Here is a 14907-nt window from a genome sequence, read left to right as displayed (position 1 = left end):
CCGATGGCACATGAGTCACTTGCAACTGAAAATCAACTCATTTGGAAAAATTTGCAACTCTGCTGGAGTATATCGCAACACACCACAATAGCGAATCATTAGATGCATATTCCAATCGGACACTGTGATTTCAATGTTGTACAAAATGCTGATGTGTAGCCCTAGCCTAAGGTTTCCAGTTTTTGTCAGTCGGACGTGATATTGCATCTTTTTCCTAAAAAAAAAAAAAAAAAATATGTTTATTATTTTCGACTTTTTTTTTTTTTTTTCTAACTTTTATGAAAATCTGATGTAGATTTAGGTGAAATTTCTGCAGAAATGTTAAGTTGTAAAGGCTTGACAGATTCCCACTGTATATTTAGCGGCTTCTGTGGACGCTGATGTATCGGATGCGTACATTGCATTGTTTACCTCTCGGCTCATACAAAGCCATTACCCACCGTCTGCCCCCCCGTCACAGGCAGCACATCCCAGCATCTGCCCTGCAGTAATGCCCACAGCGCCACAGTTCAGAATCACTGCTGTTTTGATGAATCGTGCCAAATTTTTCCCCAAATCCCCAGACACTATTAAGAGAAAAACGAAAAGACAAAGACGACACTGTGCAGAATATAAAATATTAGGAGATCTGGATTTTGCATGGAGCTGGCTGCCTGTAATCTTTCCTCAGTCGGCAGAATAAAGAGCTTCCTATTAATTCACAGACACAAAGAAATTCATTATACGTCTTCAGTCCTAACCGCAACGAGAGATACAACGCCGGAATGTGACATGGCCCTGCTAGAAGTAGAGAGAAAAACCAAAACTTTGGAAGGGTTACCAATGATAATTGCCAAGTGAATTTCTGAGTTGGGATGCATTTTAGGAAATGAATTGCATCCTCTGATAGTCTTTAATTGAACTCTATAGACCACACACTATTGGGCAATCTCAACCATAACGAATCTTCGTTGGATGACATTTCATAATGGACAATAGGAGATTGTTCATCCAACAGTTATTCAATCATCAACCTAATACTAATGAGTATGGGCGCCTTTATAGAGTAAAGGGCAATCAATATAAATCCACAAATGTCATTTTATTTTAGTTTACAATGGGCCCAAGCTCTAGCACGCAGATGGCTGATAATTACCTACATGGCGCAACATTTCTGTCAGCACAGAGAGCACCTCTCGGGTGATTAAGCGGCTTCCGCTGACGTCACGTCATTGGAGTAGCGAGTTATCTTCTGCTCTACTCTGTGGATGGGGCATGACTGTCCACGACATGATGATTGACAGCCAGATCCCTGCTGCCTAACTGCGGGGAGCCAGCTGTCAATTAGCATGACGTTGGCAATCATGCCCTAACAACAGAGCAGAGGGGAAAACAATGAGCTGCTCTGTTGACGTGGAGCAACTGACTCACCGGTGGTGGTGGTGGGGGGGGGGGGGGGGACGGGTCGTCAGTGACCACTCTGAGCTGACCCCGGGTAGAACAGGCAGGTAGCTAGGTTTGAAGTAGCAAGCACTACCATTCTCGGTACTAGTGATGAGTGGGTACTACCATGCTCAGGTGCTCTTAACTAGTAATGAGCGAGCACCATCATGCTCAGTATTCGTAACTAGTAATGAGCGAGCTCTATCATGCTCGGTACTCATAACTAGTGATGAGCGGGCTCTACCATGCTCGTGTGCTTGGTATTCGTAACTAGTGATGAGTGAGCACTACCATGCTCAGGTGCTCGGTACTCGTAGCTAGTGATGAGCGAGCACTACCATGCTGTAGCATTTTTTCAGTAAATCTTCTGGAAAAATGCTAGAGAGTCCCCCATTGACTTCCATCATACTTGGGTGCTCTAGTCACACGCATCCGAGCATCCAAGTGCTGGTTATGATTACCAAGCACCCGAGCATGGTAGTGCTCGCTCCACACAAGTTTTAAGCCCATAGTAAAAATAGAAATAAAAATAAAAAGTCCTGGATAAGTCCAAGTTAATTCGCGGTCCATGTTAAGTCCTGGATACGTAAGAGTAACTGTGCAGTGGCTACTGTGCCGAGATGCACGTGTGGCAAACTCTCCGTCGACTGCAGTGCGTGATCCTTTATCCACATCTATTGGATATTTACAGCATGTGACGCAGACAGGACGACACCTTTAAAAAGGTAGAGGATGCTTGAGGAGCACAAAATGCCTCCAAACCAAGAGCTGGTCACACCCGAAATAAGCAAAAAGGGGAGATGAGGGGAAAGAAGTGAGGAAAGAAAAAATCTCCACTGAAAATAGAAATAATCTGAAACCTGTGCAAATATTGCCACCAACATATCAAAACTTTGGCACATCCGACCATCCAGGAGCTACTGGAACATTAATCATTATGTTCCTCCAAACATAACTAATGGCTGCAAGCAAAGCTTTATCAGCTGGAAAATGTTTAATTAGTTTTATTCTCTAGAGGTTTAACGTTCGATAACCATGAGTAACATGGCAGCTTTGTCTTGTAATAGGAGTGATCTTGGCAATGATCTATACCCCTTTTCCTAGAGGAAAACTGGTCCAAACAGTGGTGACATGATGCCATTGAGAAGACAATGGCATCCTGATTTGGAAGCGCAAGTGAGCCTCCAATAATCTCAAAAGAGGGGTGGTAGTAACCCTAGGCTAGAGTCTGACTTCAAGTGACACAAGTTAGGGGTGTTGGTCACCAATTTCAGAAGTTAGTATTTATTTGCGACGTCTTTACTTAACCACTTTGTGCAGAACTACGTGACTATGTCCACTTGCATGGAGGGGGTCAGGAGCAGATCAAAACGTGGTAGATGCCGGCTGTGTTACATGGACGGCATCTGTCTCTAACAGGAGGAGCAATTTCTGACATCAACATTTAAATCCCATTGCCCTGCCCACCATATTACATTCAGGTTTGGGGTTTTTTTTTATCATCACCCCTCCTTAAAATACAACAAAAAGTGATCAAAAGATTGTATGTACTCTAAGGGGTGCTTCACACATAGCGAGATCGCTACCGAAATCGCTGTTACGGCACGGTTTTGGTGACGCAACAGTGACCTCATTAGCGATCTCGCTGTGTGTGACACTGAGCAGTGATCTGGCCCCTGCTGTGAGATCGCTGCTCGTTACACACAGCCCTGGTTCGTTTTCTTCAAAGGCGCTCTCCCGCTGTGACACACAGATCGCTGTGTGTGACAGCGAGAGAGCGACAAATGAAGCGAGCAGGGAGCAGGAGCCGGCATCTGGCAGCTGTGGTAAGCTGTAACCAGGGTAAACATCGGGTAACCAAGGTGGTTACCCGATATTTACCTTAGTTACCAGCCTCCGCAGGTCACATGCTGCCAGTGCTGCCGGCTCCGGCTCTCTGCACATGTAGCTGCAGTACACATCGGGTTAATTAACCCGATGCGTACTGTAGCTAGGAGAGCAAGGAGCCAGTGCTAAGCAGTGTGCGCGGCTCCCTGCTCTCGCGGTTATGATCGCTGCTTCGGCTGCTGTGTTTGACAGCTAAGCAGCGATCATAACAGCGACTTACAAGGTCGCTGTTACGTCACAGAAAATGGTGACGTAACAGCGACCTCGTTGTCGCTTAGTGTGAACCAGCCCTAAAAGTGGCATCAATGAAAATGTCAGCGAGCTACGCAAGTGCTTACTGGACAATGAACAATAGCAGCATTGTTTGTTTTGTTCCTCCTGCAACATTTCTTTCCCACTTGGATCTTTTTTTTCTCCATTTTTCAGTACATTTTATGGTGAAATGGAATAATTCAAGACTCCAACTTATCCCGCAACAAGTCCTCATGTGGCTAAAATCCAACAGAAAAAAAAATGCCTATTCCTTAAGGCTTATCATAAATATTAAAGGGGTTTTATCATGAACAAAGTATATTTTAATCAATTGATCTTGGAATAATAATAAGTTCCACGAATGGATGTGTTAAGGTGGCTTTACACACTGCAACATCGCAAACGACATTGCTGTAATGTCACTGGTTTTGTGACGTAATAGCAACCTCCCCAGCGACATTGCAGTGTGTGAAACATATCAGCAACCTGGCCCCTGCTGTGAAGTTGCTGATCGCTACAAATCGTTCAGGACCATTCTTTGGTCCTTTGTTTCCCGCTGTGCACAAAGTCTCAGTGTGTAAAGGGGACTTAAAACACTGGAAACGAGTGATGTGTCACAATATCTGTCAGTCGGTCTCTCCCTCTCGGTCTCTATTCTCTCTCTGTCGGTCCGTCACTATCTCTGTCCCTCTCTCACAGTCTGTCGGTCATTTTCCCCTCCTCTCATACTCACCGTTCCCCGGCGCGGCGCTGCACGGCGTTCACACTGCTGCGGCGGCTTTTACTCTTTTGAAAAAGTCGGCCGCTCATTAAACAATTTCGTATTCCCTACTTTCCCCGCCCACAGGTGCCTATGATTGGTTGCAGTGAGACACGCCCTCACGCTGAGTGACAGGTGTCTCACTGCACCCAATCACAGCAGCCAGTGGGCGTGTCTATACTGTGCAGTGAAATAAATAATTAAATAATTAAAAAAACGGCGTGCGGTCCCCCCCAATTTTAATACCAGCCAGAAAAAGCCATACGGCTGAAGGCTGGTATTCTCAGGATGGGGAGCTCCACGTTATGGGGAGCCCCCCAGCCTAACAATATCAGTCAGCAGCCGCCCAGAATTGCCGCATACAAAAGATGCGACAGTTCTGGGACTGTACCCGGCTCTTCCCGATTTGCCCTGGTGCATTGGCAAATCGGGGTAATAAGGAGTTAATGGCAGCCCATAGCTGCCAATAAGTCCTAGATTAATCATGTCAGGCGTCTCCCCGAGATTCCTTCCATGATTAATCTGTAAATTACAGTAAATAAACACACACACCCGAAAAAATCCTTTATTAGAAATAAAAAACACAAACACATTCCCTCATCACCAATTTAATAAGCCCCAAAAAGCCCTCCTTGTCCGGCGTAATCCACGGACCTCCAGCGTCGCTTCCAGCTCAGCTGCATGCAGGTGACAGGAGCAGGAGAATACACCGCCGCTCCTGTCACCTCCACGCAGCAAATGAATACAGCCGCGCGATCGGCTGAGCTGTTACTGAGGTTACCCGCTGTCACTGGATCCAGCGGTGGATGCAGCGGTGGCCGCGGGTAACCTCAGTGACAGCTCAGCTGATCGCGCTACTCACTGCGGCTCCGGTCAGCTCCACGCAGCAACTGAGGTGAGTAGCGCGATCAGCTGAGCTGTCACTGAGGTTACCCGCGGCCACCGCTGCATCCACCGCTGGATCCAGGTAACCTCAGTGACAGCTCAGCTGATCGCGCTATTGCCTTCATTAGCTGCGTGGAGGTGACAGGAGCGGCGGTGTATTCTGCTGCTCCTGTCACCTGCATGCAGCTGAGCTGGAAGCGACGCTGGAGGTCCTTGGATTACGCCGGACAAGGAGGGCTTTTTGGGGCTTATTAAATTGGTGATGAGGGAATGTGTTTGTGTTTTTTATTTCTAATAAAGGATTTTTTCGGGTGTGTGTGTTTATTTACTGTAATTTACAGATTAATCATGGAAGGATTCTCGGGGAGACGCCTGACATGATTAATCTAGGACTTATTGGCAGCTATGGGCTGCCAATAACTCCTTATTACCCCGATTTGCCAACGCACCAGGGCAAATCGGGAAGAGCCGGGTACAGTCCCAGAACTGTCGCATCTAATGTATGCGGCAATTCTGGGCGGCTGCTGACTGATATTGTTAGGCTGGGGGGCTCCCCATAACGTGGAGCTCCCCATCCTGAGAATACCAGCCTTCAGCCGTATGGCTTTATCTGGCTGGTATTAAAATTGGGGGGGGGGGACCGCACGCCGTTTTTTTTAATTATTTAATTATTTATTTCACTGCACAGTATAGACACGCCCACCGGCTGCTGTGATTGGGTGCAGTGAGACACCTGTCACTCAGCGTGGAGGCGTGTAACTGCAACCAATCATAGGCGCCTGTGGGCGGGGAAAGTAGGGAATACGAAATTGTTTAATGAGCGGCCGGCTTTTTCAAAATAGTAAAAGCCGCCGCAGCAGTGTGAATGCCGTGCAACGCCGCGCCGGGGATCGGTGAGTAGAGAGAGGAGGGGAAAATGACCGACAGACTGTGAGAGAGGGACAGAGATAGTGACGGACTGACAGAGAAAGAATAGAGACCGAGAGGGAGAGACCGACTGACAGAGAATAGTGATTGACAGATATTGTGACACATCACTCGTTTCCAGTGTTTGACTAGCTAGGTCGTTCTGCAGGTCCGGATCGCTGTTGCGTCGTTGGCCAGTTTTGCCTGTTTGACAGCTCACCAGAGACTCACCAGAGACTTTGTAGCGATCCCGGCCAGGTTGGAATCGCTGGTGGGATCGCTGAAAGTCTCAGTGTGTAAAGGGGCCTTTACATGAAAGTGTTCCTGTGCTGAGATAATGTTATAAATGTGTCCCTGCTGTGTACTGTGTAATGACCGTGTCTGACCATACTGATATATATATATATATATATATAAAACACAGATGGGACAGCAAAGGATCACAGCTGATGCTTTCTTTGGAGGTAAAACATGTTTAAAAAAAGCAGGAAAGGTAAGGTTTTACCTCACAGAAAGAAAATATAAAAAAATAAACAGCTATGACCCCATGATGTAATGTCTGTATAATTTATTTTGCTTCGGTGCAGGAAATGTGATATGTTCAGCCTATGTTCATGCACAGGCACACACAACCATTACACAGTAACACTTATTATTACAAGATTATTGATCAAAATGTACTTTTGTTGGACAACACCTTTAACCCCTTCACGATCTTTTCGTATATTTACGTCAAAGGCTGTCCCCGCCTTTGATGCAGGCTCACATGCTGAGCCCGCTTCTTTCCTTGCACGTGTCGGCTGATCTGAATAGCCAACATGTGCCTCTAAAGGCCTCGTTACACGCAACGACGTAGCTAACGATATATTGCCGGGGTCACGGATTCCGTGACGCACATCTGGCATAGTTAGCGACGTCGTTGCATGTGACACCAACGAGCGACCGTTAACGATGGAAAATACTCACCTAATCGTGCATCGTTAACACGTTCCCGACGCAGCACGCATCGCTATGTGTGACACCGCAGGAACGAGGAACTACAGCTTACCTGCGGCCGCCGGCAATGCGGAAGGAAGGAGGTGGGTGGGACGTTACATCCCGCTCATCTCCGACCCTCCGCTTCTATTGGGCGGCCGCTTAGTGACGCCGCACAAACCGCCCCCTTAGAAAGGAGCCGGCAACAGCGACGTCGCTAGGCAGGTAAGTCCGTGTGACGGCTCCTAACGATTTTGTGCACCACGGGCATCGATTTGCCCGTGACACAAAAAAAACGGGGGGGGGGGGGGGGGGGAGAACGGTGCTTTTGCTAGGGATGTCGTTGCGTGTAAAGCCCCTTTTACAGCGGAGCGCAGATCAGAGATCCACCCCTTGGATGTTAACCAGTTAATTCCTGCTGTCAATCTCCGACAGCGGGATTTAACAAGCGTTGGCGGAGAGTGGGTCATTCCCCACTCCGATCAGCGCACCGGTCATGTGATCGTACAGAAGCCTAATGGGTTATGACAGCCGGGGGTCATCTGAGGATCTCTGTGTCTGACGTGAAGATCTTCCAGTGAATGCTGGCTGTGGCATTCATAGATGATCATTTCTGCTGTTCAGGTTTCATTCAAAAATACAACTTGTCCTACAATAAAATCAAGCCTTCAATGAAAGAAAGAAAAAAAAAAGAAAAAAAAAAAAAAAAGGTATGGCTCTGGGAAGAAAAAGAGTAAAAAAGAAAACAAAACAAAAAAAACGGATTTGTGGCGCCTCAGTGGTGACTTAAGGGTGGATACACAAAGTACTGCTGCTTTCTGTGTGAGTAGGATAGTCATGCAAGAGACCGGCCTCTCTGACATTCAATTCAACCAGGGAGTGAAATGTCCTGCGTCCAGCACTTGTTGACCCACATAAGATTGTGTTACCACCACTGCATATCAAGTTGGGCCTAATGAGGAACTTTGTAAAAGGCAATGGATAAAAACGCAAAACCATTCACCATTCATGTATGTCATTGATAAACTTCCAAGGTTGGGTGAAGCAAAGATAAAAGGAAGGAGTCTAGACCTTAGGTAGTGAGAGGTTTCTCCACTTGTTGCAGAGCCAGGAGAAGGCTGCATGGGAGCATTCATATTAGTGGTAATTAATTTTTGGGGAAACTGAGGAGCAGTTAACTATGAAGAAATGATGGAAAATCTCCTCAAAACATAAGGATCTTGGCTGTAACATGTTCTTAAAGATTCCTTTCTTACGATTGCATCTAGACTTTTTTGCCACCAAGCTGGAGCAGTGACAACATGGTGAGACACCAAGATATTGTGGCTATGAAGAAAAGCGGTCAAAATGTCACGCTAGGTATGGGGGAATACCAGGCAAACGACAAAGGGAGGAAAGAGGGGAACCCTGTCTCTAGGGAAGGGGGAGATGGTGACCCCCTGATAAAAGCTTCCGGTGGCCCCTGACATCTCTAGATAGGTCAAAACAAGAGGAGCCAGAGTATTAGTGCAAAAAGACGGTGCAATTTTGTTGAAAATTCACAAACGTGATTAAAACATTAAAAACAACTACTTGGAGACATGGGGGATGTCACAAGGTGAGAGGGGGAATGGCAAGGTCCCCTGTTAGAATTACAAGATGGGAGTCCAACCTCTCCTAAGCACAGTAAAAAATAGCCATAGTTACCTAAAGTGCTAGTGCAAAGGGGCCAAGGTAAAAGGCCTATTCCCACAGCGTGACTGAACCCCCATATAGGGATCTACGAACCACCGACGCGCGTTTCGTGAGGATACTCTTCTTCTTCAGGGAGGTAACTACGGCTATTTTTGGCACTTCATTTTGATATCTGTCTACCTACAGTCCTTTCCATATGATGGCTCACATGTGGAACATTATTTTCTCGTCTTTATTTATAAATTTGTGTGTAATACTGTGCTTAGTAGAGGTTGGACTCCCATCATGTAATTCTAACAGGGGACACTGCCATTCCCCCTCTCACCTTGTGACATCCCCATGTCTCCAAGTAGTTTTTAATGTTTCAATCACGGTTTGTGAATTTTCAATACAAATGTACTGTCTTTTTGCACTAATACTCTGGCTCCTCTTGTTTTGACATTATTATGAGTAAGTGCTGATACACTTAGCTGTACCAAGGCTGAGTCAGTATTTACTTATATGGCTCTTAGTTTGAGAATTGTATTGTTTATCTCTAGATAGGTGCGGAACCTATGCACCGAGCAGGGTACCTAGGCCCTAGCTGACCCGGAAATGGACCCTAGACAGTGACTGGACGGGATGAGCACTAGTCAACCCCACTAAGTGCTAAAGGACACATAGGGAAAACAAACAGGGGGATACAAACGGATGACTTTGGGAGATGTACAACCACATGCAACAAGGTGATTCCAAGCCGACTGCTGGCAATCTGGAAAGCATAGTAGTAAATCCTGCTTTACACGTTGCAATTTCGCATACGATAATCGTATGCGATCGTAACCACCCCCATCGTATGTGCGGCATGTTCAATTTGTTGAACGTGCCGCACAAACGATTAACCCCCGTCACACGTACTTACCCGTCCATACGACCTTGATATGGGCGGCGAACGTCCACTTCCTGGAGTGGGAGGGACGTTCAGCGTCACATCGACGTCACGCGGCAGCCAGCCAATAGAAGCGGAGGGGCGGAGCTGAGCAGGACGTAAACATCCCGTCCACCTCTTTCCTTCCGTATTGTGGGCCGGGAGCCGCAGGACGTAGGTAAGATCTGTTCATCGTTCACGGGGTGTCACACACTGCGATGTCTGCTACCCCGGGTAAGATGAACAATCTGACGTGCAATTCTAGAGAAAGGTACGATGTGCATGTGATGAACGTTTTAACATTCCATCGCAATCGCACGTACCTGTCACACACTGCAATGTAACTTACAATGCCGGATGTGCGTCACTTACGACGTAACCCCGCCGACACATTGTAAGATACATTGCAGCGTGTAAAGCGGGCTTAACTTTGTTGCCGGCAACAAACCAAGGGGAAATGCAGGTATATATGGACACAAGGAGTGTGGATAACAATTAGCAGCTGAATTGCCAAGATTTCCTCAGGGTCCTAAAGGGGAAAGTTAACCCTCACAGAAAAGATCCATGGAACCAAATACACACTGGAGAAGAAAGGATGAAACATCAAGGAGCAATTTGTGCAGCCAAACGCAGCGATCGTCTGCAGCCGGACACCACAGGGTTGTCTGTCAACCATGACACATCATCATTAAGAAATAACTAAATCCGACAACTTCTCAAAATATATAGAACAGTGTTACCTGCACTAAAAACAAAAAGATCAGGAGGTGAAACTCAATATTCTGGATCGTTTATTTTGTCAAATTATATAGCTGGTCAGGAGTTTGCAAGATATTGTGTATGGCCTGCTTTATGAACATACAGGTTAACATCACTGAAGGAAATGAGCCATTATCTCCAAGACGCTGTCAGTTTGGGTCAGTAAATTCACGTCAGGCTGGGACTTCTATAGTTTCGGCTGCCCGTCATACTCTTGTATGAATCTGTCCAATATTTCGGGTGTCTGCACATATTAGATTAAAACAGAGCAGCGCAGGAAACAGATTCCCGGAATTAATAGCCTGAAGTGAAGTCATTACACTTGGCTCTGCAGACAAAAATCAGAAACACACTAACTGCATTTGCAATTTTCTTGGTCTTCTTGTTCGAGCCCTAAAGGGATACAAATGACATTTCCTTTCTATTAGAGCTGAGCGTGCACAGATTAATTGTGTGCTAGTAACACGGCTGTATGGAAATGGGACTCATACATATGCATTCAAAGCATTCCCTTAAGGTAAACCTATGCTATTTGGCACCACAACATTTTCTCATAGGACTCTTGTTTCAAGCCTATTCCTGGGGAGTGGGTTGAGGAGTCATTTGTCATTTTGTATACGAAAAACAACCTTAGTAAATTATATTTTTCTTAAATTGCTAGAACTCATCTTAGTCGATTGTGCTTGTTTTGATTCTACAGCTCCTATGATGCATCTCCATGGTACCAGACTGTAAACAAACCCAGAGTGGACGGATAAGTATATGACTGTTGTCGCAACCTGACCCCTATTTCTTGCAAACTTTTGAATGTTTATTAGCAGAACAAGTGTGGGATTATTCCAGCTTGTTATACAGCGTGTCCACCCATATCCTGTCCACCGCCATTAACTTGAGAACGGCGGCAGCTATAGGCATAGAAGTGGTGTCTAGGTATAGTAAAGTAGCCATGTGCTACGCAATGAAACCACCTATAGTGCCACCTGGTGGAAAACAACGGAGTTAGCATTTTTATCTGGAAAACGGAACGAGATAGAGATAAAAAGTGAATTACAAAGTTGTAGGGCATCATCAATTCAATACGAATCGACACCTTGCATACAGAAATGCTATGATTAGAACATGTAAAACTCAAGGCTGCGGACGTGAAGCGATACCTCATGGAGACCTTCCTACAAGTCATTGGGTATGGTGGCTGTGTGGAGTGGCCTCCACGCTCACCTGCCCTGACCCCATTGGACTTCTTTCTGTGAGGTCACATCAAACAGCAGGTGTATGCGACCCCTCCACCAGCATTGCAGGACCTACGACGACGTATCACAGATACTTGTGTAAACGTGTCACCTACCATATTGCACAACGTGCAGCAAGATACAGTATGCTGTCCAGAGTCCAGATGTGCATTGCAGCTGATGGCGGCCACTTTGAGCATCAAAGTTAAATTAGCGCCATACGCGTGACCAGCATTCAATGTTTTTTGGGGGGGGGGGTATGGGTTTCATGCAGGGAATTTCACCTGGACTCATTCAATTGTGTAGGGGGGGCAGACCCACAAAGCACTAGATAGCCCCCCTCTCTTAAAATAAATGGGGTTCCCAGAGGACAGACCACCAGCAATCAGGGGGAGAGCGTCACATCCCAAAATGCAAAATTGACTAGCAGTACAGTGATATAGGGAACTATCACTGTACATTTTAGTGGTACGGTGTGTAAGAAAGCTACTTTTGCCTGCTTAGGGCTCAGTATTTTGGAGACTTCCATAACTTTTGATGGACAATGCTCACTTGCCATGAGTAAGCGCTGTCTGAACTCACCCAGAGTGTCTGCACCAATACAGTCTAAGCCAGGGGTGGGCAATTAATTTTCCCATGGGGCCGCATGAGAAATTGGGATTGGTTTAGAGGGCCGGACTAATATAATTACCTCAGTTCTACCCAATATACTACATCACTACACCCCCTCCATATACTACACCTGTAATATACTACACCACTACACCCCTATATACTACACCTGTAATATACTACACCCCCATATACACCTGTATTATACTACACCACTATATAATACACCTCCGATATACTACATCATTACACCCCTATATACTACACCTGTAATATACTACATCACTACACCCCATATACTACACCTGTAATATAGTACACCTGTAATATACTACACCTCCATATAGCACACCTGTAATATACTACACCTCCATATAGTACACCTGTAATATACTACACCTCCATATAGCACACCTGTAATATACTACACCTCCATATAGTACACCTGTAATATACTACATCACTACACCCCTATATACACCTGTAATATACTACATCACTACACCCCTATATACACCTGTAATATACTACATCACTACACCCCATATACTACACCTGTAATATACTACACCTCCATATAGCACACCTGTAATATACTACACCTCCATATAGCACACCTGTAATATACTACATCACTACACCCCTATATAGCACACCTGTAATATACTACACCTCCATATAGCACACCAGTAATATACTACATCACTACACCCCTATATAGCACACCTGTAATATACTACACCTCCATATAGCACACCTGTAATATACTACACCTCCATAGAGCACACCTGTAATATACACCTCCATATAGCACACCTGTAATATACTACGCCTCCATATAGTACACCTGTAATATACTACACCTCCATATAGTACACCTGTAATATACTACACCTCCATATAGTACACCTGTAATATACTACACCTCCATATAGTACACCTGTAATATACTACACCTCCATATAGTACACCTGTAATATACTACACCTCCATATAGCACACCTGTAATATACTACATCACTATACCCTCATATACTACACCACTATATACACCTCCATATAGCACACCTGTAATATACTACACCCCCATATGTCACACACCCTGCTCCCCATACAGCCTGCACCCCCATATCACACACACTACACCCCATACAGCCTGCACCCCCATATCACACACACACTACACCCCCATATGTCACACACCCTGCCCACATATCTCACCCTGCCTGTACCCCAACTTACCCCTCTCAAACACTCTGCACCCCTTCACATCCTTCTGTCAGTCTGCAGCCCTCATATGCCACTCACCCTGCAACTCCATCTTCCCACATATGCCACTCACCCTGCAACTCCATCTTCCCTCATATGCCACTCACCCTGCAACTCCATCTTCCCTCATATGCCACTCACCCTGCAACTCCATCTTCCCACATATGCCACTCACCCTGCACCTCCATCTTCCCTCATATGCCACTCACCCTGCAACTCCATCTTCCCACATATGCCACTCACCCTGCAGCTCCATCTTCCCACATATGCCACTCACCCTGCAGCTCCATCTTCCCTCATATGCCACTCACCCTGCAGCTCCATCTTCCCTCATATGCCACTCACCCTGCAGCTCCATCTTCCCTCATATGCCACTCACCCTGCAGCTCCATCTTCCCACATATGCCACTCACCCTGCAGCTCCATCTTCCCTCATATGCCACTCACCCTGCAGCTCCATCTTCCCTCATATGCACTCACCCTGCAGCCCCATCTTCCCTCATATGCACTCACCCTGCAGCCCCCTCATGTCCCCTCTTTTCTCATTACCAGTCATCATGTGTCCACATCTCCTTCAGGATTCAGTATCTTTGCTTTCTGCCCGGCATCCTGTGTCTCCTCCCACACAGTCACATGGGCGTGACATCATCGCAGGTCCTGCAAGATGAATTATTCCGTCTGCTGTGCTGCTCCTTCTCCTGCAGGGCGGGCGGGAACTTTTGAAATGACACACGCAGCGCAGTACTGACAACGTCAGAGCGCGCGCGTGTCACTGACAATTAGTGCCGGCAGGGAACAGAGGAAAGACTCCTGCGTTCCGCTGCCTGCACTGACTGTGCGGACCTGCACAGGATCTCTCCCTGCTCGGCACGCTGCAGCCCGGCTCCACTGCACCGGCTGAAGACGGGTGGGCCGGTCACAGAGAGCAGGCGGGCCGGATGTGGCCCGCAGGCCGCCCCTTGCCCAGGTCTGGTCTAAGCCCTGCCGTGTGCACACAGCGTCAGTGATGGTGTGTGGCACAGTGAGAGCGGGCACAGTCTCCTCCCTGTGTTTTCCCCGAAACTCCTTGCTTCCCTATATTTCCAGGTGTATTATTGTAGTGAGCGACAGCTGCAGAAAAGAAACTACACTGTGTGCGCACCAGCATTGACGTTGTGGGTGCAGTTGGGCAGGAGAACATCCTCTCCCACACCATGTGCGCACTAGCATTGACGTTGTGGGTGCAGCTGGGCAGGAGACCATGCCCTCCTATACATTGTGCGCACCAGCAAGGACATTGTGGGTGCAGTTGGGCGGGAGAACATGCTCTCCTATACATTGTGCGCACCAGCATTGACGTTGTAGGTGCAGTTGGGCGGGAGAACATCCTC

At 46.7% G+C, this 14907-nt stretch overlaps 1 protein-coding gene across 1 annotated transcript in view; it reads right to left on the bottom strand.

Annotated features, from left to right (window-relative positions):
* Positions 1 to 14907, bottom strand: part of MOSMO (modulator of smoothened) — a 63760-nt gene that overhangs the window by 34807 nt on the left and 14046 nt on the right. The gene's annotated exons all lie outside the window — the stretch shown is intronic.

Source organism: Anomaloglossus baeobatrachus, chromosome 7 (assembly GCF_048569485.1).
Source record: "Anomaloglossus baeobatrachus isolate aAnoBae1 chromosome 7, aAnoBae1.hap1, whole genome shotgun sequence".
NCBI lineage: Eukaryota > Metazoa > Chordata > Amphibia > Anura > Aromobatidae > Anomaloglossus > Anomaloglossus baeobatrachus.
The sequence above is the reverse complement of the archived record's forward strand: the minus strand, read 5'-3'. Positions and strand labels throughout refer to the sequence as shown.